Below are 27304 nucleotides of genomic sequence, written 5' to 3' on the forward strand. Positions count from 1 at the left end.
CTTGTAAGTAATTATGTTACAATGATCTGATTTCTCCTCTATAAATGTTTACAGACAACTTGATTTTGCTTCTATGAATATAAAATCAGATGTTATGTTTGTGGGGGGTGGTTACAACTAAATTTTACTTATTGACTATGTTCCTGAGTATGTATATGTTACAACATCTACTTTTATGTATTTTATTCTGTGTATACTGAGGCATATCTTATTTCAAAGGCACAATCACAAAATATGACCATGGTACAGCATTCTTTCAAAAACGCCTGTGGCTTAGAATAACTCCTTATTTCGTCAACATTTTTTAGCATTCACTATGTTCAAGACATAAACTTTTAGGGATTGTAAAACATGCCAAGGCAGGTACATCAGCATAGATATAGATTAAATATGTATGAAGTGAAATGAAGTTTCAGATACTACTTTTTGCTAGGGAAAATAAGGAAAACTTCGGGGAAATGGTAGGCTTTAAACTTACCTCTGAAAGATATGTAAATATTTAAAAAACTATAAAGTATAAATTTGATTTAAATAGCTAGATATATTCCTATTTAATTTTAAGAAGATGTGTTTTGATCTATATAATGCAACACTCAACACTCACAAAAGAATTAAAAGAACAGTGAATATTTTAATAGATATATCTATAAATCTCTTTATATATTTTATATATACACATATGTGTTCACAAATATTTGTTCTTTTTGTGTAAGTTCCCATATTTTCTTTCTACATTACATTTTAATTACATTTTTACTTAATAAAACATTGTTTAACTGTGAATAGCCCTCTTTGATATGTGACATTTTATGGTACTTTAATTTCATGAGATTTTTACATTTCTCCCTTAGGTATAAATCAAATATTGTCTTTTCTCAAACTGTTCTACTATTGATTTCTTGGCTTACTTTTGTAGAAATTACATGGACACCAGAGATTATGATTTTTTCTCCTAATGATTGTAGCATAGGCTTTCTATTTGAAAAAAAAGGTGGTTTACATTGAAAGTTAAGATGTATTGTCTTCTTCCTTTTCTATCTTCTTCCCTATTGTCTTCCTTCCTTCCTTCCTTCCTTTTGCTTTCTGTCTTTTCTATGCTTTCATTGATGTTTGACCTGATATTTATTATATTTACCTAGATCTCACATTCATTTCATTAATATTTGCTTATATATCACTAAATCACAAAGAGCTTTCCTGACCACCTTATCTTATATATTACTCCACTGGTTTATATGTTAATAATAAAGGCATTTAGCAACACACACACACACACACACACAGATACATACACTCTTATTTGTTATTTATATATATATATATATATTTTTTTTTTTTTTTTTTTTTTTTTTTTTTGAGACGGAGTCTCGCTCTGTCACCCAGGCTGGAGTGCAGTGGCGCGATCTTGGCTTACTGCAAGCTCCACCTCCCAGGTTCACGCCATTCTCCTGCCTCAGCCTCTCCGAGTAGCTGGGACTACAGGCGCCTGCCACCACGCCCGGCTAATTTTTTTGTATTTTTAGTAGAGACGGGGTTTCACCGTGGTCTCGATCTCCTGACCTCGTGATCCGCCCGCCTCGGCCTCCCAAAGTGCTGGGATTACAAACGTGAGCCACCGCACCCGGCCTTGTTATTTATATTTTTCTGTGTTCCCCACACCAGAATGTAATGTCTGTTCTCTTCTGTCCTGTATTTCCAGTGGTGTCTTGGCTTATTTTGTGCTGCTATAATAGAATACTACGGACTGGGTAATTTATAAAAAACAGAAATGTATTTCTCACTGCTCTGAAGCCTGGAGAGTACAAGATGAAGGTGCCAGCACGTTCAATTTCTGTATCTAAGATGGCACCGTGCTGCTATGTCCTCCAGAGAAGACAAATCTATCCCTCACATGGCAGAAGGTGGAAAGGCAGGAACATACTTCTGAAAGCCTTCTTTAATCAATTTATGAGAGCAAAGCAATCATGACCTAAACACCTTTATTAGGCCCCACCTCCCAACATTGTTGTATTATGGATTAAGCTTCTAACACATGAATTTTGGGAGTCATATTCAGACCATAGAAAGTGCCTAGAATAGTACCTGACACATTAATTTGTTGTGACTTAGTCACTTATGGACAGTTTATTTGAGAAATATTCTATATGGTAGTTTCGATAACTAAAGAACAAAGTAAGCAGTAGTTTGGTTGGCTCATTTTTCAAACCTGTGATGTCTACTTGATTATGAATCTGTCACTTTACTTATCTTTTTGAGGGAGTAAAGTATATGGTAAAAATAGTAATAATTATATTTTTCAGAAGGAGAAAAGGCAACAGCTCTATTATCTGGCTACTGACTGAGAGGATAGTATAAAAACATTAGCACTACTGCCAAAAGATGATTCATTGGCACCAACCAATATTTAATTTGGTAAAAAATTATTATTTTACATTTTTCTTATGTATCTTTCAGAAAAATACCAAGTGTCATCATAGAAATAGTAAAATAACTATTTTGGGATGTCTATAAAGTACATATGGTAGTATAATTATAAGGCAATATACTACTTAATATATCTGATGATAAACACATTTATTGAAAAAAATTCTTGATTGTTTTTCTTTAAACATGTCTATATGTGCTCAAATGTGTGTGTTCATGTGTGTGTGTGTGTGTGTGTGTGTGTAGTATGTTTATTCCAACACAGCCCAACCTTCAACCTTTTTTTATATCCTGACATTATACAAAATGTCTTTCCAGAATTTGCAATTCACTTCTTGGCTTTTTTATTTTTGGCTGTAGATTTATATATGAAATTGGTTTTTATTTTCTTTTGTGTTTATTTAACATTTTTCTATGTGTAACTCTAATGTAGAGAGAAGGAAACCATCATGTATGTTCAAATATAAAAGCCATAACTTATTTTATTTTATTTTATTGTTTTAATTTTTTGAGATGGGGTCTTGCTATGTTGCCAAGGCTGGTCTTAAACTCCTGGGATCATGTGATCCTCCCACCTTGGCCTCCCAGTGTGCTGGGATTACAGGCATGAGCCATCATGCCTGGCCTAATTTATATTGTGGATAATAGTGATGTGAAGGAAATAACCATAAAAAAGACCATTTTTGAAACGAGAGAATCTTGATGGTATCATTTGACCTTGAAGATACTATTTTCCATTCTAAAGCTATGGAGTTTTGGTAAATCATTTATTGCAATAATAAAAAGCATAGTATATTTATGCACAAGGAGTTACAATGGAGAAGTGCAAATCCAATATGAGAACAAAGGCACCCTGCATTTATTTAATACACTTACTATATACAAAACTCTGTGCTTTGAAGGATGCTATCTTATTTGGTCCTCACAGCAACTGAATGAGGTAAACATTATTTTGCCCCACTTTTTGGCTAGAAAAACGAAAGTTTTTAGAAGTTAAATGAATAGGCAATGTCACACACCTAGATTATAGAACCAAGAGTAGAATGCTTATATATCTGACTCCGTAATTTCTGCTCTAAACCATGTTGGACGGTTTTGTTCAGCATAGATTATAAAGAACAGTTAAGGAATGTAGTAATAAAGAGACAAAACCTATTAGTTAAAGCACTCCAATTGCAGTAGAAAATCACATTAAAATTAACGTTTGAGCTCTGACACTAAAAAGTGGCAAGATTGATCTTTGTGAGATGTAGAAAACCAAAATCAAGTTGAGAAATCAAAAAATTAAGGAGCCAGGCCAGGATATATGCAGGAATGTACTAGTCTTTCTTGGGTTTGGGCTTGACAAACATGCTATGACATTAGGCTCTGATTCTAAATTATTTATAATAAAGATTAGTGGGTCTAACAAATTCTTTATGTTTATTTTTCTTCATTGTATCCTTCCATCTTTAAATTATTTTTATTCTTAAATATTAATTACTATATATTTATATCCTCCTTAACTGTATCTGCACTTATACCCATACTTTTATCTTTATCCCACTAGCTAGATGAGGAGAAACTCAAAGTCAATGCTATAATTATACTATCTCTGTAACTGTAGTGTTGATAATTTGTTTAATATATCTATTCTTATATTAACTGTTTCATTCCATAAACGTAGGTTCAATTCCTCTCAGTGAATTCCTTTGCAGTCTTTCTAAATTCCTCATTAAAGTTTTTATTTAAATATTATTTTTAAAAAATCAATCACTAACTGTCGTGGGTGCTATAGTTTAAATGTATCCTCCTAACTTCATGTGTTGAAAACCTAATCCCCATGGCAGAAGTGTTGGGATGCAAAGTCTAGTAAGAGGTGATTACATAAAGAGCAGACTGACCTCATGAACAGATTAATATTGCTACTGTAGAAGGGGGTTAGTTATAAATATAAGTTTGGCTATCTCCAGCTCTGTTTCACATGTGATTGCTAGCCCTTTCACCCTTCTATCCTTATGCCATGGTAGGGGACAGCCCAAAGGCCCTCACCACATGAAACTTTCAAAGATCTTGGATATCCCAGCCTCCAGGACTGTGAGCTAAATAAATTTCTGTTCATTATAAATTACCCAGTCTGTGGTATTTTGTTATAACAACAGAAAGCGGACTAAAAGTGCAGGCTACTTAAATTGACTAGGAAGGAGATACCAACTTGCAAAACACAACATGAACAGGAAGTAACTTTGCTTTGTATTTATATTATTTGTTTTTGTTTCATTCAAGAAATAAGTCCGAATTATATAATTCTATCTGAATGAAAATCTTGGATATGGCAGATAATTACTTTCTAATAAGATTAGTTTTATTCCCATGACATGCTGTGGCTGTTTAGGTGTACAACACTAAAATTATATTAAATCATTATAAACAAGATTGGGAGTAATGGGTTTTTGTTAAAATGACAAGTATGAAATATTCATTTTAAGAATATAAGAAAATAAATGATGCATGTTAACTTGCGTATTAATTTTTGAACTGAATCTCAAATATTGGATGTAACCTAGGGAATGACTTTATAGAACAGATAAAGAAGGATTTTCAGCTAAACAGTACATTCCTAGAGCAATCTTTCTTTAAAAGTCTATAGGTTTTCTGTCAGGGAGTCCATGTTTTCTACTAGCAATCTTATAAATGTATGATTATATGTTAGCAATCATTTTGAAGGTTTTAACATAGCATGTTATGAATTTAGGATTATCTGAATGTCATACATATGGAATCTGGATATACTTTTGTAGTTGGAGCAGGTTGTGTCACGAGGTGTTACATCAAATAATTCTGGTTTATGAGCATAACAAATAAATGATGCATTTATACCAATCGAAGGATTAATAACATATTAAATCCTGTACACGTTTTCACCGTAGTCAAAATGAAGAAAAACTTGGATAAGTGAATTAGTCATTCCATAGCACTCAGTTGTAGAATACTGTATAAAATCACACAATCTACAGAAACTGGCATTACAGCACTACATTTACATTTTATGCAACTATTTGGTTTTAGCAAAACAGCATTACTCATCACAGTAAATTTACATTAAGATGTATTTGTTGATTCATTATTTTGTATTTGATTTGTAAAATTATGTTTGTTTTAGTTTTATACTTGTATTTATTTGGGTAACATTATAATCAAAATAATTTAACCCAACTCAAGGGTATTTCATTGTAATGATTCATTTGTTGTGATTTGAAGGAATCTGTGCATTATTTAATTTTGGTAAGTGCTATTCTACAGGGCAGACAATTGGTCTTTCATGTATCTGCATCCTAGACAGCTCCTGTACCAACTTTGCATGTGTTGCTAACTAAAATATTGTTTATAATCAAAATGGTAATTATCAGTAGCATTTTTTAAATATGTGCAAACTAATTTTTCAGTTATCTATTTAAGTGTTCTTCCTTGTACAGTTTTTGTTTTAATGATTTGTGCATCTCAAGTTATTTTTTTCAAAGATAAGTAATCAATCACTTGACCATACTCTAAATTACTGAATTTAGAACTCAGGGACGGCCGGGCGCTGTGGCTCACGCTGTAATCCCAGCACTTTGGGAGGCCGAGGCGGGTGGATCACGAGGTCGGGAGATCGAGACCATCCTGGCTAACACGGTGAAACCCAGTCTCTACTAAAAATACAAAAAAAAAAAAAATTAGCCGGGCGCGGTGGCGGGCGCCTGTAGTCCCAGCTACTCGGGAGGCTGAGGCAGGAGAATGGCGTGAACCCTGGGAGGCGGAGCTTGCAGTGAGCCGAGATCGCGCCACTGCACTCCAGCCTGGGCAACAGTAAGACTCTGTCTCAAAAAAAAAAAAAAGAACTCATGGACATACTCTAAATTACTGAAGTCAAAATTAATAAGCATCTAATCTCTTCATATCTATAGATATATTAATTTCCAAAAAGTTAAGATGCGTAAACCAATCTAGCAATATCAGAGAAAAAAATTGATACAAAAAATGTCTGTAATGGTCTAAGTAGTAAAATCTATATGGAGAGAATAAAGGATTCCACTGGAAAATCTAGGTTACTCTATTTTACTGTTATTTGAAACAATGTGACAGGGACACTTTCTAACAACCAAATAGCCACGTGCTTTCCATATTTTCTAGCTGCCTTTCAGTTAGATGGGTACCTGTCTGTGCTATTAATTAATAATTAATGGCCTATGAATAGCAGTATATTTCACGTATAGGTACAAGCATTGAAAAGCTGCTATACCGCCCTCAACTCTTTTTTTTTTGGGGGGGTTCCAGAAGCATATCTTAATTTGAAGCTCACGCATAACATAGCCTATCCTAACTCGTTTGTACAGAAACATTGGGGGTGAAATTGGCAGAATTAAATTTAAAGACATACATATCAGAATTACCTCAACCCCTAAATCCTCTGATTTTATACAAGTCACTTGACTTTCTTGTACGTAGCTTCTTAGCTATGAATTAAGTGTATATTACGTATTTTTTCATTTAAATGATCTATTGAGTATTTCTTTGTTCCAGACATTATTTTAGGCACTGAACACATGGTAGAGGATGAGACAAAGTCCCTGCCCTCATTAGGCTTACATTCTAACATGCTTTTATTCAAACTATTTTTTCTGGGTACTAAAAACTATATAAAACTTGACAAAATGTAAGCTCAACAATGAATACATTTATAATCCAGTGAAATGGTAAATTATATGACATGTCTATTAATAGGAATTTGAATTGAGAGCTCTGAAATGTTTGCACTGCCCAAAGAGCATGGGTCAAGTGCTGGTGAATTACTCCCCTTTTTCTGTTTTCCAAACTGTGTTCCCTTGAAAATGAAGCCATGCAAGCCTATTTTCTCTTCTTAATTTAGATAACCAGGGAGTACAGTCTTTTTTCTAACTCACCCAGTGGTGTTCCAGTAGTAGCCCTGTGTGGATTGAAATAAAATCTATGAAAAACCGAGGGCCAGGGACACACAAAATAGAGAGATATTCATTTCAAGTAGTGCTGGCTTTAGATCAGGAACCTTCAATCGAGTGGGGAATCAAGATACTTCAGGCACTTCTAGCTCAAAAACTATAATCATCCCAATAAATGTGTGCTGGGTGGGCAGAGAAGAGAGAGCTATTTATTGATATTTTAAGTAAATGATTTGGAAAAAAAGCAATAAGAATTATTCATATGTAAGCTCACATATACAATTAGAATATAGAAACCCGGATAATTATTTTATCTATTGCCATTCTATCAAATATTTAAGGGCAAAATTAAAATAGATTCACTTTTTGTTTACAGAGCCCATTTAACTACTTAGGTAATGACTGATTGACATAATATAGCCAAAGTAATATTACGAACAAATGGGCTAAAAAAACTCTTAATTAAAAATATATTTCCCCTCTTTTGAGGTTCAGTAATCTATTTTAGATTTGAATTTCTATGGTTTAGAAATTGTATTATTCTGATAATATTAATTTTTTAAAATAGAATGTACTGCCATAACAGAAGGTTTTTTTTTTTTTTTTAGACCTAACAAAGGGTAACTAATTTGCTGACAAGTCACTGTAGCTCTACTGGAAAAAAAAAAAGCCTTCGTAGCTCCTATGAGTTATAATAATCAAGTAGGTCAGCAGCCTGCTGAGTGTTGTGATTCTCCTTTGCTGTCCTGTCTCTCCCAATTAGCAAAGTCTGCCTGGCAACTGCTCTCTATTGGATAGAAACATGACCTCATCACAAAAGAGAAAGTGTTCACATACTGTGTTCTTCCTTCTCAGATGTGGATTCTCTTACAGGAAAAACATAAGGAAATCAACTCTAATCTGATATTTTGTTTTCAAATAAAATGTGTATTTCAGAAAAATTTAAATTGAACTATAATTTCATCACAGAGAGGGATACAGGATATTGATGAGATTATATATTGGCTATGGTGACCTTGAGTTGCTTTAGCAATGGAAGACCAAGCCATAAGTTCCAAACATGTTTTTTGTTCCCGCTTACATAGACTAGCTCTTAAATTTTAAGCAACAAAGAGCAGAAGAAGCACTATTCATGAAATCACCTTATCTAACAAGTGGCACCTGATAAAGTTGAAGAAAAAAAGTATTTTGCTGTCTAATATTTCCTCCAAAATGATTAATTTGCTAGACTCAGTTCTCCGTTATATCCATACTATTCTAAATGTTGTTGAGACTTTCACAAATATAGTATTCATGTATGTATAACACATTATCTCACCTATTTTGAAGGAAATAAGTAAAAATACATTTACCATTTTAAAGATAAAGAGTCTGAAACAGAGAATTGTTATTCCATTTGCATAAAGCCAGAGACAGTATGGTAGCTGGTTATAAAATCCATATTTCCCCTTGGATTAAGGATGAACCCACCGTACCATTCTACTTCATGAGCCCCAGATAACGTCATCTTTTATAAACCACTGCCAATTTATGTTTATAGAAAACAACTATGAATTGGCTGCACTGCTGAAAGAGCTCAGAATGCATATGAAAAATACGTGAAAAGTCATTATGTTTTGTATGTGTGTGTTGGGTTCTAGGGTTTTTCCTTTTACTACTGTCATAAATTCAAAAGAATCTGGCAAAGAAAAGCAATTATAATATCTTACTTTTTCTGAACTCCTCATATATTTACGTTTCACATAAAAATATTGTTTTAAATTGATGCAGATTGGAATAAAATAGTAACATTGTCTTCAATCTGGGAATCAGTGGAATAGCAGACTAATGGTTTCTACTGTATTATTCAACTCACGGATATATGGATGTCAGGCAATTCATATGAACTTTCTCTCTTTCCAGAGAGTTCAAGGTTATCATTCTGTTTAAAAAAGAAGAGACTTATATAGACTTGAATTATGTAAGCTAAGTTGCCTATTTTCAGATAATTTTCCAGACAAGATGATATAGTTGCTTCCCATAATGAAAGGCTCTCCACACTTTGCTTTTTCTATTCCATCTCATTTTTATCCCTCCTGCTTTATGCCCTAGTCTAATTATGCTACTCTAGAGATATATGACAGAATCAGAAGTGACATGAAGAAAGCCATGTGATAAATGCGGGATATAAGAAAGAATAGGAGGGACACTTTTTGAAACCTGACATGAACATTTTTGTAACCCCATTGTATACCCCATCATTTTTTTGAAGTGTTTGTTGTTTTTAGAGATGTAATTTATTCTGGAGTAATGAGTAAATTTTATGATGAATTTGGCTTATAAACCTTTAACTTATTTCAGCTATTTTATATATATATTCTTATAATGTATCAACCACTGTAAGCAATTTATTAAATGAGATCTTAAAATATAGAATAGACTAATTGGCCCATTTTCTTTAAACTTTGAGGGTCTAGACGTAGGGCCATTATGACTAACATTTAAATACTCTTTTAGGGAACAACAGACAGTGAGGCCTACTTGAGGGTGGAGGGTAGGAGAGGGAGAGGATAGAAAAACTACCTATTGGGTACTGTGCTTATTATCTTATATAGCCCATCATTTTTTAGAAGTGTTTGTTGTTTTTAGAGATGTAATTTATTCTGGGTACTATACTTACTACCTGCATGACAAAAAAAAAATCTCTACATCAAACCCTGTGACTTGCGATTTTCTTGTATAGCAAACCTGCATATGTACCCTGGAACCTAAAATAAAATTAAAAAAAAAATAACTAAATACTCTTCTAGTATTTACCAGCCAGGTGCCTCAGAAACACAGCTCCAATCCAAATAACAGTTCATCAACACCTGGCTCTGTTCTACATCCAATATCTCACATTTCATGCATAGAGAAATAGGCACAGCTAGCTGTGGACTGTTACCATTTATTCTCATGCATAAGCTTGGTAATGATAAAAATTGTGTAGGGAAAGTTTGGAATTTACCATAATATTTGTATTTTACAAAAAACATATAGCAGTGAATCACAATCTATTCTCTATACTCCAGTAGTGTTTTCTTGAGCGTATCATAAAGTCAATTAAAATGGTCTCTAATTATATTCTAAAGATAGAATAAATATTATTTATAGTATCTACTTATAATGTCCATCAAAGCAAATGATGTGTATTTGGAGATCACTGTGTGCTACCCTTTGCTACTGTGATCAATGTGATAATCTAAAATCCTGATTCCTACAACATAGGGAAGGGCTTCTAGTGGAAAAATATTGAATTTTAACTGTATACAAAATGTAGATATAATTGAATTTGAGCTTCTTAATTTTCCAGAAACTATATTTTTGGCCTTTAGGTGACTTTTCAGATTTTTTTAAATTACTGTTGTGTTTTTCCTAAGGTCAGCTATTTATTCACTTTTTTAAAAAAAGATTTTTACTGAGTTCAATGAAATTATAATGTAATAGAAAAAGGTATCATTTCAATGGTGGGCATTATTATCTCCCCATTGCTCCCAAGCTAAAAGTAAGCATTAATATGCCATTAATTTATGATTACATTTAGCTTACAACTTTTGTAATTCTGTCCTCAACTGAGTTATCAATTCTTAAGGAAAAAGAAGAGAAAAGAAATTTACCATGTGCCTGAAATCAGTAAATATTAGGCAAATCAAACCAAAATGTATTAATCTGTAACATTTAATGGAAATCATTCTGCTGAGGGGCACCTTTCCCTTTAATTCATCGGTGTTATTATTTCTCTATATCTTTCTGTTCTGATTATACCGAGAGATCAGAACTTTTTAATAAGTAGCTCTTTTGAAAAATATTAAAAAGAAGTAAATAAATACAGATTTTTATACAAAGAATCATGTTAAAATAGAAACCCTATAAACGAGAGATGTAGAGACAGTTTATATACAAATATTTATGAGACTGTCATGCTCCAAAGTTTTTTAATGTATTTCTCTATCATTTAATTTGTATTCAAATTCATTATATGAACAGGTTAATTTCCATGGTGGTTTAGTGTTGTACAGGAATTAAATTATGGCAAAATTTGAAGAAACCGAAAGGAGGATAAACACATTATCTTACAAAAGAATGAAAAAAGGAATAGAAGTAGGAGATAGAAGCCAAATAGCTAATACAATAAAAGCAGATTGTCTTTTCTCCTCCAGGCTGTTTTTTGCCATTGAGACCATTCACTATTGTCACTAGGTGGTACTGAAGCCTGCCCTATTTCTTCCAAAGGAGATAAAACTTACAACCTTCGCCATAACCATGTGTTGTTTGAGATCCTAACGCTATTTATTTTCCTGAGCTACATTCCTATTAAGATCTTTTATTTCTTGTCCAGGAAGTAAACAATATAAGTTTGTGGATGTAATTCTACAAACTACTATTACAATAATTCTTATACAGGAACTGCTCCCACGTACCTAATATTTAGTACCTGCAATTCATTAATATTTATTTTGCTTATTTATTTGTCTAGCAGTTTTGTGGTATCTGCTCACAACCATGTGAAGCAAATTGTCTGTATTAATAAATAACTCATTAATCATAGTGTCATAAATACTTTTTAAAGTACTTTTATATATAATCACCAAGATTGTGAATAAATTATTAATTAGGAAAGAGACATTCAAATTATCTATAAAACTCAATCAGAAAGCTGGTGACAGAACTGGAGCTAAGACCACAGTCTCCTTACTTGTACTACCTTCTATTTTCCATCAATGTATGAATATAGAAATCATATACTGATATATTAAGGTCCAGATGATTGGGTAAAATCAAAATTTGCTTCAGTTTCATTGTTTTTATTTAAAAATGGGAGTTTATCTTTAATCAGTTGATAAGTTAGCTACTGAAATAAACAGAAATAATATGAAGCTTATCAAAACTGCTCTTGAGGCAACACTTTGAAAGATAACCATAAATAAAACTTATGTTCGGCTGGGCGCGGTGGCTCACGCCCGTAATCCCAGCACTTTGGGAGGCCAAGGCAGGTGGATCATGAGGCCAGGAGATCGAGACCATCCTGGCTAACATGTTGAAACCCTGTCTCTTCTAAAAATACAAAAATTAGCCAGGCGTGGTGGCGGGCACCTGCAGTCCCAGGTACTCGGGAGGCTGAGGCAAGAGAATGGCATGAACCATGGAGGCGGAGCTTGCAGTGAGCCGAGATCACCGCACTCCAGCCTGGGGACAGAGCACGAGACTCTGTCTCAAAGAAAAAAACAGAAAACCAAACAAAAAACAACTTATGTTCTTACAATTTCAATATTCTTATGCATAGGTAGGGCAGAAAGATACATATTCTAAAGGAAATCATAAAATTCGTGGGGCTAGAATTTATTATTGAGATACATTTTTTAAGAAAGAAATTGACCTAATTGGAGAAGACCAGGTGTCATATAGGTGCACACTACATGGAAATCTAGCATGCTGGGAAGGTTGAAATAAAGCGCTATAAAGAAAAAAAAAAGAAACATTAATGAAGAAGTATTATTAACAGCATACTAGAAGGTCCCAAAGTAGTAAAATGGAGGCGGGTTTAGGGCACAACTTAGAACTGGAAAAGAGATGGGACATCTAATCTCCTTAAAGCAGAAGACTGATGAGTTCTTGGCTTGCCTAGTTGACAATAAAAAGCATAGAAGAAATGACAAGAATCTTCTTCAACAAAAATTGAATTTGTTGGTTAGAGTTAAGTGATCAAAATCTGATAAGAAGCATGCAAGTAATGTTGAACAAAATATGAGAAGTGGTATTGTGAAGTGGTTAAGCATAATCAAGTCCTGGAACTAGATTATTTAGATTCCTCTACTGGTTCTCTTATGCTAGCTACGTGACGTTGGACAACTGACTTAACATATTTGTACCTTGGTTACTTTATCTGTAATGTGGGGATGATAATCATAATTACTTCACAGAATTTTGAGGTAAATAAAGGTGCTTATATATGCCAACTAAATAAAACCATTTTATTTCAGACAGGTGACTCCATCGCCCAGGCTGGAGTGCAGTGGTGTGATCTCGGCTCACTGCAACCTCCTGGGCTCAAGCAATTCTCATGCCTCAGCCTCCCGAATAACTGGGACTACAGGCACGGGCCACCACAGCTGGCTAACTTTTGTATTTTTAGTAAAAACAGGATTTTCCCATGTTGGCCAGGCTGGTCTCAAATTCCTGACCTCAAGTGATCCATTGGCCTCGGCCTCTCAAAGTGCTGGGATTACAGGCGTGAGCCACCATGCCTGACCAACAATTTTTATTATACTTCTCAAGTCAGTACACAAAAGCTATTATTCACAGTTGTATTTGTATGTGAGTTAGAGTTGACATTCCCTGTCAATGTATTGGTATATATTCCTGTCATTTCAAAAACATAATAATTTCAGGCAGCTGAGAGTACAAGCAGATGTACTGTGTACCTACAAATATTAAGAGAACAATGGCAGAAAAAGAAAAAGTTAATAATGCATAAACCTGGCTAAAGAAACCAACAGTATTTGAATGTCAAACTTTGTTTTTATTTTGCTACCACCTACAGAATACTAGACAAAATGTTCTGAACCCATAAGTATAGTTTCAAAGAACATTTAGAATGAAAGAAACATTAATGGCATTTAGTAATAGTTGGAGCAATGACCAGGAAGTGAATAAACCCTCCATTTGGGATCCACATAAACGACAGAATGTTAGTGGAATACTTTCATTCATGTTTAATAATGTCTTCTGTCAAGGTGAAGTATTTTAAACTGAATAGACTGGAATAAAGTCCAGAGAAATTGAACTCCGAGACAATACTTTGGTATTCCAAATGAGCTCAATCCCCTGGCTCATGTGAATTGCACCTTAAAATGGTCATATGTTAGAGAAAAATGATGGACTGATTGCACAGGATATTTAATAAACAATTAAAATGATGAAAGAACTATTTTTCCATGGAATATGAAAATGATGTATGAATTTACAAAGTGAGATTCTGTACCGAATTATAAAATAAATTATATGTGAGATAATTATCATTATAATTTGGTAATTATAAAACTTATGTAGGAAAAGTTTGGAATTTACCATAATATCTTTGTAATTTATAAAAAACATATAGCAGTGAATCACAAAATGTTCTCTTTTGTATTGCGTGGTCAGAGAAAGCTCTAGTTTAATGAAACAAGTCATAACAGATTAGCCTTTCTCTCTCTCATATATATATATATATATATCTCATAAAATGTATATATACATGATATTATGAGGGGAAAAATCTTGTTGCAAACCTTGCTAAGGACATGTACCAAACACCTCCCCCTTTTTGAGGTGAACCTTAGGACTAGCACATGTACTTATACAAATGTTTCTACAAGGTGCTTTCTGATGTGAAATATTTGGACTAACACACTATAGAACTGAGTTAAGTTAATAACAGGTTGAGTGAATGTTTTCTCTCCCCAGACCCTAAAGTGCAGGTTGATAAATTGACATCAACAAAGATGAAGATATGTAAGAGGACATCTTTAGGATCCTATCTTCAGATCTGAGTTATTTTCAACACATTAATAATAACCTGGGCCGAGTGAGTGGTTCATGCCTCTAATCCCAGCACTTTGATAGGCCAAGACAGGAGGATCACTTGAGCTCAGGAGTTTGAGACCAGGATGGGCAAACTTGTCTCTATAAAAACTTTGAATAGCTAGAGAATGTGGTGGCACATGCCTGTAGTCTCAGCTACTCAAGAGGCTTAAGTAGGAGGATCACAGGAGCTGGGGAGGCTGTAGTTACAGTGAGCCAAGATCACACCACTACATCATTTCACCCTGAGTGACAGAGCCACACCTGGTCTCAAAAAGAAAAGAAAGAAAGAAAAAGAAAAAAAGAAAAGAATAAAGTAAAAATAATAACCCGGTTGAAGTCACCAAAGATGCAGCCAACAAAAAGCAAAAAAGAAATGGCTAGTATGCTGGGTTATAGATTCATATTCAAGAATACCTTGTTATATAAGAAGATGAACTGAGCCTAAGAGAATGGATTTCATATGACAAACATAAGAGCCCATAAGAGATCAGAAAAAAAAAAAGGATAAGGACAAGTACAAGAATCAGACAAGGCTCAGCCAAAGATGTAAAACATACTAAGGGTTTTTGTGGCTACAACTTCAATATAAAATATAATTGAAATGCTGCTCATTTTAACTACATAAAAATTCTAAACAATAATATTTTTATTAAAAATAGTTCAATTTTAGTGCCAAATACTAAGATATTTTGATTCCTCAGGCAATTATTTTCTAACTAGTAGATACACCTTTGAAATGTAAATACTCACTGGCTATCTACTCATATTCTGAAATGATGCTTTCAAAACTAATTTAAATTCATTTATAAATTCATTTAAATCAAAGACCGTGACAGATTAGTAATTAACTTTGTTTTTAATAGCCTCTTAATGAACTCACTTGATTATTTGACAGAGCATTTAGATACTAAGAAAGCAGTAAAGCACACCTTCATATTATAAAAACCTGCCAAGAGTGTAGCAGAAAGGATGAAATTACGGTGAATTGAACAAGAGATTTTATTATTTTTAGAGTTAATCTTTTAAATTATGCAAATAGAAAACAAAAGCTCATTGCTTTGCAACATATTTCTCTGTGTAGTACATTTCTTATGTGTAGCTGCTTTGGGTTCATAACTTTGTATTACTCATTATGGCAGATCAGGATGATTAACTCCTTGACTGAAAAACTTAGAAATGTGTGGCTTTTCTTTCATTAACCATAGACATTTTGTTTTATAAGTATTGATTCTATTTGTCTTTATTACCAGAAATAAGAAAAATCTTTAAAATTATAACAAAACAGCCTTCTTGATTAAATTAACTATTTGTCAGTTTCTATTTGGAACACAATTAGAGAAAAATATTAAATTATGGTTTAACTTGAGGGAAGAAAGTCAGAAGTTGCATATTTCACAATTCACCAAAAGTAATGTTAGCCCTAACATAAATGTGTTGCATTTGCTAGTTTATTTCATTGCTGATTATTCTCATTGCGGCAAACTTATGGAAAATTGAGCCTACGGTTTCCTAAAAATGCTTATCTATATAGAGATAATGGATGAGTTAATGCATCCTTTTTCTATAAATCTTTTAATTGTAAAATTACATTTACTTAGAGGACTTAGAGAAAACCTGCTGGAGAGGAGAGTTAAATCTGTATGAAACAACCAACCAACCAAAGACCTGTGACTCACCTTACATGTCATTAAAATACAACTAACAAAACCTTTAGATAATGTATTTTTTCATTTACTTTCTTATAATTTGATGCACAAAAGTTCAAATAGCAAGAAAAATGGAGAAACTACCTGATAGTTATTCTAAAATTTATGATAGCCAAAATAATTCTTGGCTATGGAATTAATGCAGGTTCAGTCCAATCCAGTGCCCTGTATATGCCTCTTCGTAGCATACTACGATTGAATATATTATGGTTATCTAAAAACTCCTGGTTATCAAAAAACAATTTAATATGGTTTATCATGTTTCATTTAACATGATGGGAAAGAAAAATCTTACACCAACTTTCGAAGGCAAAATTCCCTTGTAACTATGTGGCAAGCATAACAAGAAAACTTAATTCTCTAAAAATACTATTTAATATATAAATTTTATTGGATATAGAAAAATTAGGTACATGACAAATTGAGGCTATCAAGTTAAACTAGCTTTTGAAGAAAACTACCAATTCAACCAAAAGCTGTTACCCAAATTCTCTAGCCTAATCAAACCGATTAAAAATTGATAGCAAACTGACATGCCTACAGAAGCCATTCTCATAATATAGATGTAAGAATTAGACCAAATGTAAGATAAAAGGCAACCCATGACTTTGGTGAATTGGTAAAGCATACTCTGTCCAAGGAATGTGCCTACTTCTCAGTTTTATCTAATGATTATATCATGTGGAAATGTATGCCTAATGATGCCCAGAGTCATCAAGAACAGCTGAATATTCAGATTTTTTATTGTAAATGCCATTATATTTGATATATGGTAACTACCTTACATATATATACACATATCTGTAGATGCATCTATATGTGCAAATAGATATGCATATGCACATTTTATATTATTTAATATATATATACTTATATATCATTTTATATAATTATTGCTTTTAAAAAACAATGTGTTCCAAAGGAAAAGCTTCAGCAAGCCTGATTTAGAGCCAGCAGGCCCTCAGTTTCCACCTCCTGAAATTAATCAAACATAATTTCATATGTTGATATGGTTGAGAACAGAAACGCTGGCTTTGCCTCTAGATATGTTGGTATCTTGTCTCAGACTCATGCCTTAACAGAATTCTTCCTTTCTCCTCTATTTACAAAAGGGAAAAAAGATCAGTGAATTTAAAAAGCATCTGGGGAAAACAGAAGAAAAGGAGTTTGTCTACTTTAGCAGTTCAGCTGGACTTTGAAGATTTGTTGCCTTAATTTGAATTCCTTTTCACATGAATTTAACTGGTTTGGCAACTTGCTTCAATAATAATATGATAAATTATCAAACAGCTTATGTCTGACAGATCAAGCCTAGATAGAATACATAAATAAAGTTAAAAGGACACAACAGACAAACAACAGACAAGTTAAATAAAGACTTCGCATGAGAATTCTTTGTTGTTGCAAGGGAAAAAATAATATTAAAATATTTTAGTCGTGATATTCCTGTAAACAGCATACATTAACCTTGCAGAATTTGTTGAGCATTAAGGTTTTTCTTAAAGTTAATGTCTTCTGTCTTCTTCAATTCTCAGGTTGCCTATTGTGGAGAAACATACATTGAGCACTCCATTAATTAATAAATCAAGAGCTAGAGCTTTACTACATCCACAGCCATAGTAAACAGTTACCAGATTCGGGGAACCTGAGACTCTAGCTTTCTATTCTAAATATTTCATTTAAAGAAGATTTTTCTTAATTATTTTAATTTCTTAATCCACATGTCAGTGATAAAAATATTTCAAGCATATTAATTGTATCACAAAAGAGTTATTGTTCAGTTTTCAGTATATAGTGTCCAGGCTGGACTGAAAAAGATTTGGTAGAGTATTTCATGTGCAAGGTATAACATCCGTTCCCATACCACAGGATCAATTTGCTTCCACTTGTTTTCTTGAGATTAGGGTGTCTTAAATAGTATCAATCTATTTATATATCTTCCCTCTCTCCCTCCCTCCCTCCCTCCCTCCCTTCCTTCCTTCCTTCTTTCCTTCCTTCCTTCTCTCGCTCCTTCCTTCCCTCCCTTCTTCCTTTCTTCCTTTCATGTTTTCTGTCTCAAGTAGCTGTTCTTACATGCTTTGATCTAATGGCAAATATATTGATAATAAAACAAAGTCTTTCCCTCATAGTTGTCTGTTTTTCCCAGAAACAAATAGAACAAAGACAAATTAAACAGCTATAAAATATGTCAAGCAGCACAAACTATGTTATAAAATTTAAAGCAAGGAAACAGAATACTGTAACCTGGGTCAAGCAGATCTTTCAAAAATAGAATAGTTCCTATATGCCATCCCCAAAAAGATGACATTTAATCAGAAAACTCAAGGAAATGAAGGAAGAAGTTACGCTACTATCTGGAAGAAGAATAATGCAGAAGGAAGAAACAGCAAGCGCAATATTGGCTGGTGTGGCTGGAGTGGAGTGAGAGAGAAGAACAAAAATAATGTTGGAAGATGTCCAGGAGCCAGCCAAATCCCAATGGGTCTTGTAAACCATAGAAAGATTTGGGGTTCTATTCTTGGTAAAGTGAAAAGCTAAATGAGGCCGAGTTTCCTATGCTGTGATAGTTTCTACCAGGGTTGAAGACAGAAGAGAGTGCTATTTTGCTATTTTACAGAATAAGCTACAGCACCAGGAACTAAGGTGCCTGTGAGCAAATGTCTAAGTCAGTCCACAACAAGTAAGTGGTTTGGGCAGAACAGCACAGCGGTTGGCAGTGAGCAATAAATGCTTGAGTAGACAAAATAGAGCAACACGCAGCAGCACAGGGAGTTTGATCTGAACTAGTCAGGATTAGCAAGGAAAACAGCAGCTCCCTTCACCCTCGGGGAGAGCAAGAACACAGTGGCCTACCTAAATATGTCAGACTTATTTGAAAACGTGTGTCATATTTCTGAGTATTAGGGGGTAGTCACAAGAGGGGCATGGGTTTCTTGGTTATGAAGGAAGAAGCTGCTAAGAATATAATTTAAATATAAGTATTAAGCAGATATAATGTTATTCTAGGGGGGAAATTATTCACTCTTTCATTCTGTCAGTCAACAAATGTTTCTTGACTGTTCTTTGCCAGGCAGTGTTGTAGGTATTATTACCTTACCCTGGGAGTTCTACATTATACTTAAATTTGTTACTATATAAGGAATAATTGAAGGTAAACTTGATTTCTTCGAGTATAGTTATCAGTGAAGATAAACTAAAACAAATGTTTGGTTTCTGACAGCCTTGGACCTTTAGTGATGCTTGAACTTTTTGATCAAAGTTTCTATCTTTATTATTTGAGAAAATTCTCAAGTTTTACTCCAAATTGAGTTTGATCCTTTATCTATACATATTATATAATAATAGTACATTATATGATACTATGTAATACATTATATATTATCATTATATAATATATATTATATTTAATAATATATTAATAATATATTTTATTATATTTTTATAATTACATACAATATGACTAATATAATGTATATTATATACTATTCTATATAATATTTTATCAAATGTTAGTGTTTTATGTTTCTTTTTACCTTCCTGCCAGTCTCCGTCAATATCATCTGTTCCAAGAAGTTTGTCTTAGTCTGTGAATTAGCATTTATATCACATAAAATCATTAGCTAGCTATTTTAAAATGCTGCTACTACAATTATAAAAATAATACCCTGTTGGTTAGCTGGCCATCATGTCTTAATTCTGGAGAGAATCTTCAGTGTCTCTGAACCATTTGCACTGTATCGCTCTACTTACATCATGATACAGAGCAGTTGGAATAACTTCATGGAAATAAAACAGAACTCTGTTTAAATAAAAAGGGAGATTTGAATTTGACACATTTTTCTCAAAAATAACATTAATTTACAGTTTTCCCGTTTTAGCTCATCATTCATTACACTTCATTTTTTTCTTTTGCTAAAAGATAAAAACTTACTAGAGAATATTAAATCACTCTATACATTTAATTTGAAGGTTAAGGTATCATTTGGCTCATTACATATCCCCAATAATATTATTTTTTAATGTGAAATTTGTTTTCATCAAACGTGCTCTATAGCCACTCTAATATGTATATGGAATTGTAATTGAGAGAGATTTGGGGAGCCATTATGTTAAGCTTACTTATCACTTCTCTGAAAGAGAAACTTACACTAAAATTCATAAGGAAAATATTTCTTAGTGACCTTCCAGTGAAATTTTAATGGACTATTGGTACTTGAAAACAAACAAGATAATCATATTATTAAATTGAAATAGTGCTTATTAAAAATATAATCATGAGTGAGAATGCATACAGATCATCCCTTGGAATATATTTTTGAGTTCTATAAGAGTTATAAATTTTCTTTTGACAAAAGAAAGGTATTTGTTGAGTCTAAGGGTATTCCTATCTTATTAGGCAATTTATAGCTGCCCATAATTATAGTCACAGGGGTTGTTATGAAAAGAGACGTAATTTAAATCCATACTCTTCCTATAGCTAGGGCTAGTAGAAACATACTAGTCACTATTGTAGACCAAATTAAAGAGTATATTCCTTTTTCTACTTGTTCCTTTACTTTAATAATCGTGCTTACTGTATGTTAAGAAACCCGACGTGTACATCATCTCATTTAATTTTTACTAACTCCAAAGTATACATAACTGATTCCAATTTTATGATAAAGAAACTGGAATTTTGAGTAGTTAATATCACTCACTGTAAATAGTAGAGCTGCAATTTAACTCAGGTGTTTTTTTGTTGTTGTTGTTGTTGTTGTTTGTTTTTCTTTTTTTGTTTGTTTTGTTTTTTTTGAGACGGAGTCTCGCTCTGTGGCCCAGGCCGGAGTGCAGTAGCGCGATCTCGGCTCACTGCAAGCTCCACCTCCCAGGTTCACGCCATTCTCCTGCCTCAGTCCCCCGAGTAGCTGGGACTACAGGCACCTGCCACCATGCCCGGCTAATTTTTTGTATTTTTAGTAGAGACGGAGTTTCACCGTGTTAGCCAGGATGGTCTCAATCTCCTGACCTCGTGATCCGCCCTCCTCAGCCTCCCAAAGCGTCATGTATGTTTTTAATTCCATACCTCAAGAGCTCTTTAACAGCTAGCCATTCTGTGTCAACACATGGAACTCTACTTTCAATCTTCTATCAGTTTAACTCCAGCTTGGCATATCTTGTAGATGATCAAAATTGGATGTGTTAGCATATTACTTTTTCATTTGGTGTGGTAGACAGCTCCCAATGGTACTACTTTGTGGTATTCTAACCCTAATAAATTCCCTCTTACATAGTGCCGAGGTTGGCCTGTGTTACCAATAAAATATGGTAGAAGTTATGATATGTCACTTATGAGATTAGGTCACCTTCTATCTTGGGTTCATTCTTGGATCACTTGTTCTGGGAGGGGCCAGCTCTTATGTATGAACTGCCCAATGCAGAGCCACTGAAGCCTCCTGCCAATACACACATAAAAAGCTGAAAGTGGATCTTCCAGCCCTTCAGATGAAGCATTCCTATCTGACTTCTGTCCTGACTCTGTCAGGAGAGATCCTGGGCCAGAAGGACCCAGCTAATCTCCTTGATTCCTGATTATCAGAAACTGTAAGAAATAATAAAGTATTCCTTTAAACTGCTAAGTTTCAGGGTAACTTGTTATATAGCAATAGATAATTGTTGCACCTGGCATTGTATCTTGTATTTTTTGTCAGCGTAGCCAAGGAAGCTTCCAAGCCATTTCTCTTCTTCACTGACTCCAGTGACTCAAATGTCACACTCTTTATGAAAATGTTTATTCACCTTAGTACTCTCAGAGTTTAAAGTTGTGACCTGAGCTAACAGCATAATGTGACAAATTTGTTGTGTGCATACCATGAATGTGAATGGATGAGACTAGAAAAAGGTATTCTTGGAAATAATAAAATCACTTTATTCAAATATTATACAATTATAATTAGTGGTTATTTGGCAAAAACCAGAATGAAATTTGTCTTTATCTATAAAGAAAATATTACTAAGAAAATGTAAAAGCCTTGGTTTGTAAAGAAGAAATTGAAATATATTAACTAAAAACATTTTCAGAGTTTGTGTTTTATAATCACGTTGACAAGAAATTTACATTTATTTATGTTGATGGCTATGATACAATGGAACTGATTCTCTTATGTAGCTTGATCATACCCAATTCATTCTTTCTAAAATTATTATATGTATTAAATTATTACATGTATTAAATTATTACCCTATTGTGTACATTTAAGCATATGTTTGCTGATGTAATTCCCAACTGCTAGCTAACTGACAATAAAACTGCATGCATTTCTTTTGAAACTAATCTGATACTGACTTGCCACCAATTTGGATTTGCCATATTCACATGGGTTTACAGTAGGGATGTTTTGATATAAAGGAGGGAGTATTGTGCTAGATAATTAGGAAAACTAGATTCTAATCCAAGTGTTCATTTACTGTATTATTTAATCTGGTTGATCGGACTTATTTTCTCTGGTCTCTTTTTGCTCATCTGTAAAATGAGGGAGCTAGGCTATATGTAGTTAGCCTTGGAATTCTTTATTCCAACAAAAAGTGCAGAACAATGTGTCAAATAAATAACTGACTATGTGAATAGAAGCCTAGATGATCTGGCCCAAAGTAGGGGTGTGGTCCTGGAGCCCAGACTTTATCTCTCCAAGTCCTTCAAAGGCCTTGTCAGTGTTACTGGGACCATGGTATGACTATTGTATTTATAATGCAATTTTTCAGTAGAAAACATTTAATAAAATATATATACTACTTGTCATAGCAAATTGAGATTGAATAAAGTGATTTTCTTTTGGATTTCTTCTTAGTTCATAATTACTTCTTTTTACTTGTTAATCATTAAATTATCACTATTTTATTATTGTATCATAATTGGTGACCTCTGTACAGAGACCTATATTAAAATCCAGTGGATTGAATTAGCCTCGCATATGAAGTATGTAAATGTAGCAAGTAACACAGGTATGGTACAATGCAGAAACTCCCCTCTGCCTTAAGCAACAGATGTTTGAGCTAAGAACATCTGGAGCATTTCAATAGTTAGTTGAGTTTAGGTAGGGAATTCATTATTGGCATTGTATGCTGGGCTTAGTTAAAAGCTGATTGGACAAACCCTAAAACTCTGAGTAATCTTCTGCCAAAATGAAATAAAAACTGTGGGAATGAATAAATCTGCACCATAAGGAGTCTTCTCCAGTGACATTCACAGAAGCCATACAGCAGATTGCACACAAGTGCTGTCTATACATTCTTATAGTCATGTATTTATATGTATGTCTGCTAAATGTTTGTAAATATAGAGAAAACTGAAGCTTCAATTATTTTTTCAGCATGCGTGGAACAATTCAATAATTCAAGAAGTCCAGATAAAATACTGAAATAATGGAATTTTATTGGCAGGGGTCTGTAGGACAGACCCCACTGTGAAAAGCACACTCTTGGACACTTGTTGATATATCATTTGTTGTAGGTTTTATCCCCCTGAAATGTTCTATGGAACAATAGTTCTGTCGTAATTACTAATTTTGTGGTGTTTTGGTGAGTTTATCTCTAGTATCTTTTTTTGGTATATTTGAGGGAATTGATTCTTCCTTAAAGAATGTTAGAAGAAAATGTCATTGAGAATTTTGATTAGTAGATTCCAGCTTATCAAAGTCTCATTTAATATTATTTTCTTCTTCTCTTTATTGATATTAAACCCACACCCCATCTCAGAAAGTGTTATGTATGGCAAGTGTATTCTTTTAAATCTAGCAGATCTCTGTGATTTGTTTTCATTACATTGAGTCATTGTCATTAATAAGGTCTAACAGTTGCCTGAGCCTTTTCTAAAATAAAAATATGATATTATCTTATTGATATAGTTTTCTAATTGTCTAGAACCTAGTTACCAAAAAGCAAAATGTATTTCATATTGATTTTACAGGTTATCTTACCAAGAATTTAATTGAATATTGGAATGACTGATGTTTCGAAGGAAGTTAGAAAAATAATCAACTTTTTAAAAATTTTAAAGTGAAATATGTATTTTATTTACTAATTCTGTTCTGCAAGAGAGATATCAGAAGAATAAAATGCCATAATAACATGCAAGCTTCAGTCATCGTATCAATAAATTGGGGAACTATTTAATTTTCCTGCACAAATAAATTTACTTTTTAAATATATAAATTAGTGATTTGATGATAAATATATAAATTAGTCATTTGATGATATGCTTTGTAAAACTGTACTGTAAAATATACCTTAAATTAGTTACATGTTTTCTTTTTGACAAAAATATAAATAACAGTATTTTTATACTGACATACTGGATGTTGTTAATTAGCTTTGACTGTGTGCCCTCTTCAATTAGTCTTAACATAAAGACAATATAGCAAGTGACATTTTTTAAAAGAAATAAAGATGATCTATGACTACAATATTCTTTAGATATCTGTTGGCTCTTTTGGATGATCAGGACTATAATTCTTTTATAATATATATATATATGTTATGAAAATAGAACTTCACTTTGATTATTCTCTATTTTTTCTTTAAAAGTTTTAAAAGACCCAATGATGCCATACTCCTTGCATTGTTGTAAGACTTATAAAACTCTCTATAAAACGCTTAGCATATCTGGCATATACTGAAAACTCAAAATATTAGCTATTAGCAATATAATCCTCTATGTGCCAAAATTTGACAAAATTAGCAATTTTCAAATCATCCATACTCTTTGTCATTGTTCAGACATTGGCCAAATGCCTTCCTAATCTGCAGCTTTGAATAGTGATGATTTTAACTGTCATTTAATTTATTCTAAAAAATGTCAGCTGTTCCTCCTCCACATTCTCGTATCTACTTTAATTTCTACGTTCTAGTTTGTCTCTTAGTGTTCTTTAGTTCCACCTTCCCTCTTGATTCCCACTGACTAAGCTTTGTCCAGCATGCAAATAGTCTTTGTTTCACTTCAGAAGGCTGCCTGCGGATGTCCATTTCAGAGCTGTGTAAACCTTTTGGATTGAAACAGTGCTGGTGCAGATGTCTTAAAGGACAGACCACAAGTGTGTCTCCAAGGGTATTACCAATAATTAGGAACCTATCATCTTGTACAAGTTTATAAAAATGCATGTTATACCACTTTCCCAGTAAAAGAGAGAAAATAGGTTGCATCAGAAGACTCAGATATTAAGTCTATAAATTCTTCAGAAGTAACTTAAAATTCATTTTATTGTACTCTCCCTAGAGGAGAAGTGACAGGCAATCTTTGAGCTGTAACCTGACACCTGCTATTAAATCACCTGTGCTGAATACACTTTTGGGGGAATGAGGAATTAACCTTAGTATTTCTCTGACACTGGGACACCACTCCATTTGCTTAACTAATATACCATGCATGGATTAACCTCCTCCTTAAATCACACTAGTTAAGTTTAAGGATAAACCAACTATTTTTATACGCTATCCTCCCACACCACGTGATATTTTGCCAATTTGAATTGTCATTCAACAGACATTCATTGAGCACCTACTATACATCAGGCATGTGCTAAGTCTTACTGGCACAACATAGAAAGGAAAGGCATTTTTTTCACTTTTGCTTCTCCTCAGGAAATAAAATTATCTAGTTTGAAAAGGTGCATTTCTCAGTCATTTGAACCTTCAACAAAACACATAAAAATTGCATATTTTGCCAGGCTAACGACAAAAGAGGAAGAAGGAAGAGAAAAATACATCAGCAGCTGTGCTTTAGTGCCTATAAACAAAACTATGATGACAGGAATGTATCTGCATATATCAATGCTAACTTTGAATGTAAATAGGCTAAATGCCCAAATTAAAAGGCACAGAGTGCCAAGTTGGATAAAGAAGCAAAACCCAATGGTATACTGTCTTCAAGAGACCCATCTCACGTGCAGCGATACCCAGAGACTCAAAGTAAAAGGATGTAGAAAAATCTGCCAAGCAAACAGCAAACAGAAAAAAAGCAGACATTGCTGCGATAATTTCAGATGAAACAGACTTTAAATCAAAATCTCCACACAATAATAACAACAACATAAACTTCAGGCTAATATTTTTGATGAACAGAGATACAAAATTTTTCAACAAAATACTAGCAAACTGAATCCAGCAGCACATCAAACAGCAAATACATCATGATAAAATAGGCTTTATTCCTGGGTTGTACGGTGGTTCAGCATACTCAAATCAACAAACGTGTCCATCTGATATGATTTGGCTATGTCCCCACTCAAATTTCATCTTGAATTATAGCGCTCATAATTCCCATGTGTCGTGGGAGGGACGTGGTGGGAGGTAATTGCGGTCATGGGGGCCTTTCCATGTGCTGTTCTCACGATACTGCGTAAGTCTCATGAGATAAGATGGTTTTATAAAGGGGAGTTCCCCTGCACACACTCTCTTGCCTGCCTCCATGTAAGACATAAACTGTGGCTTTGCTCCTTGTTTGCCTTCCACCGTGAGGCAAACACCTCGTTTGCCTCCCTAGCCATGTGAAACTGCGAGTCTATTAAACCTCTTTCTCTTTATAAGTTACCCAGTCTCAGATATGTCTTTATTAGCAGCATGAGAACAGACTAACACACCATCACATAAATAGAACTAAAAACAAAAACCACATGATTACCT

The 27304-nt window shown here is 33.6% G+C and overlaps 1 protein-coding gene across 2 annotated transcripts in view; it reads left to right on the forward strand.

Moving 5' to 3' along the window:
* Window positions 1-27304, forward strand: part of HCN1 (hyperpolarization activated cyclic nucleotide gated potassium channel 1) — a 402880-nt gene that overhangs the window by 204303 nt on the left and 171273 nt on the right. The window lies entirely within an intron of this gene.

This window comes from Symphalangus syndactylus, chromosome 16 (genome assembly GCF_028878055.3).
Source record: "Symphalangus syndactylus isolate Jambi chromosome 16, NHGRI_mSymSyn1-v2.1_pri, whole genome shotgun sequence".
In the NCBI taxonomy this organism is placed as follows: Eukaryota; Metazoa; Chordata; class Mammalia; order Primates; family Hylobatidae; genus Symphalangus; species Symphalangus syndactylus.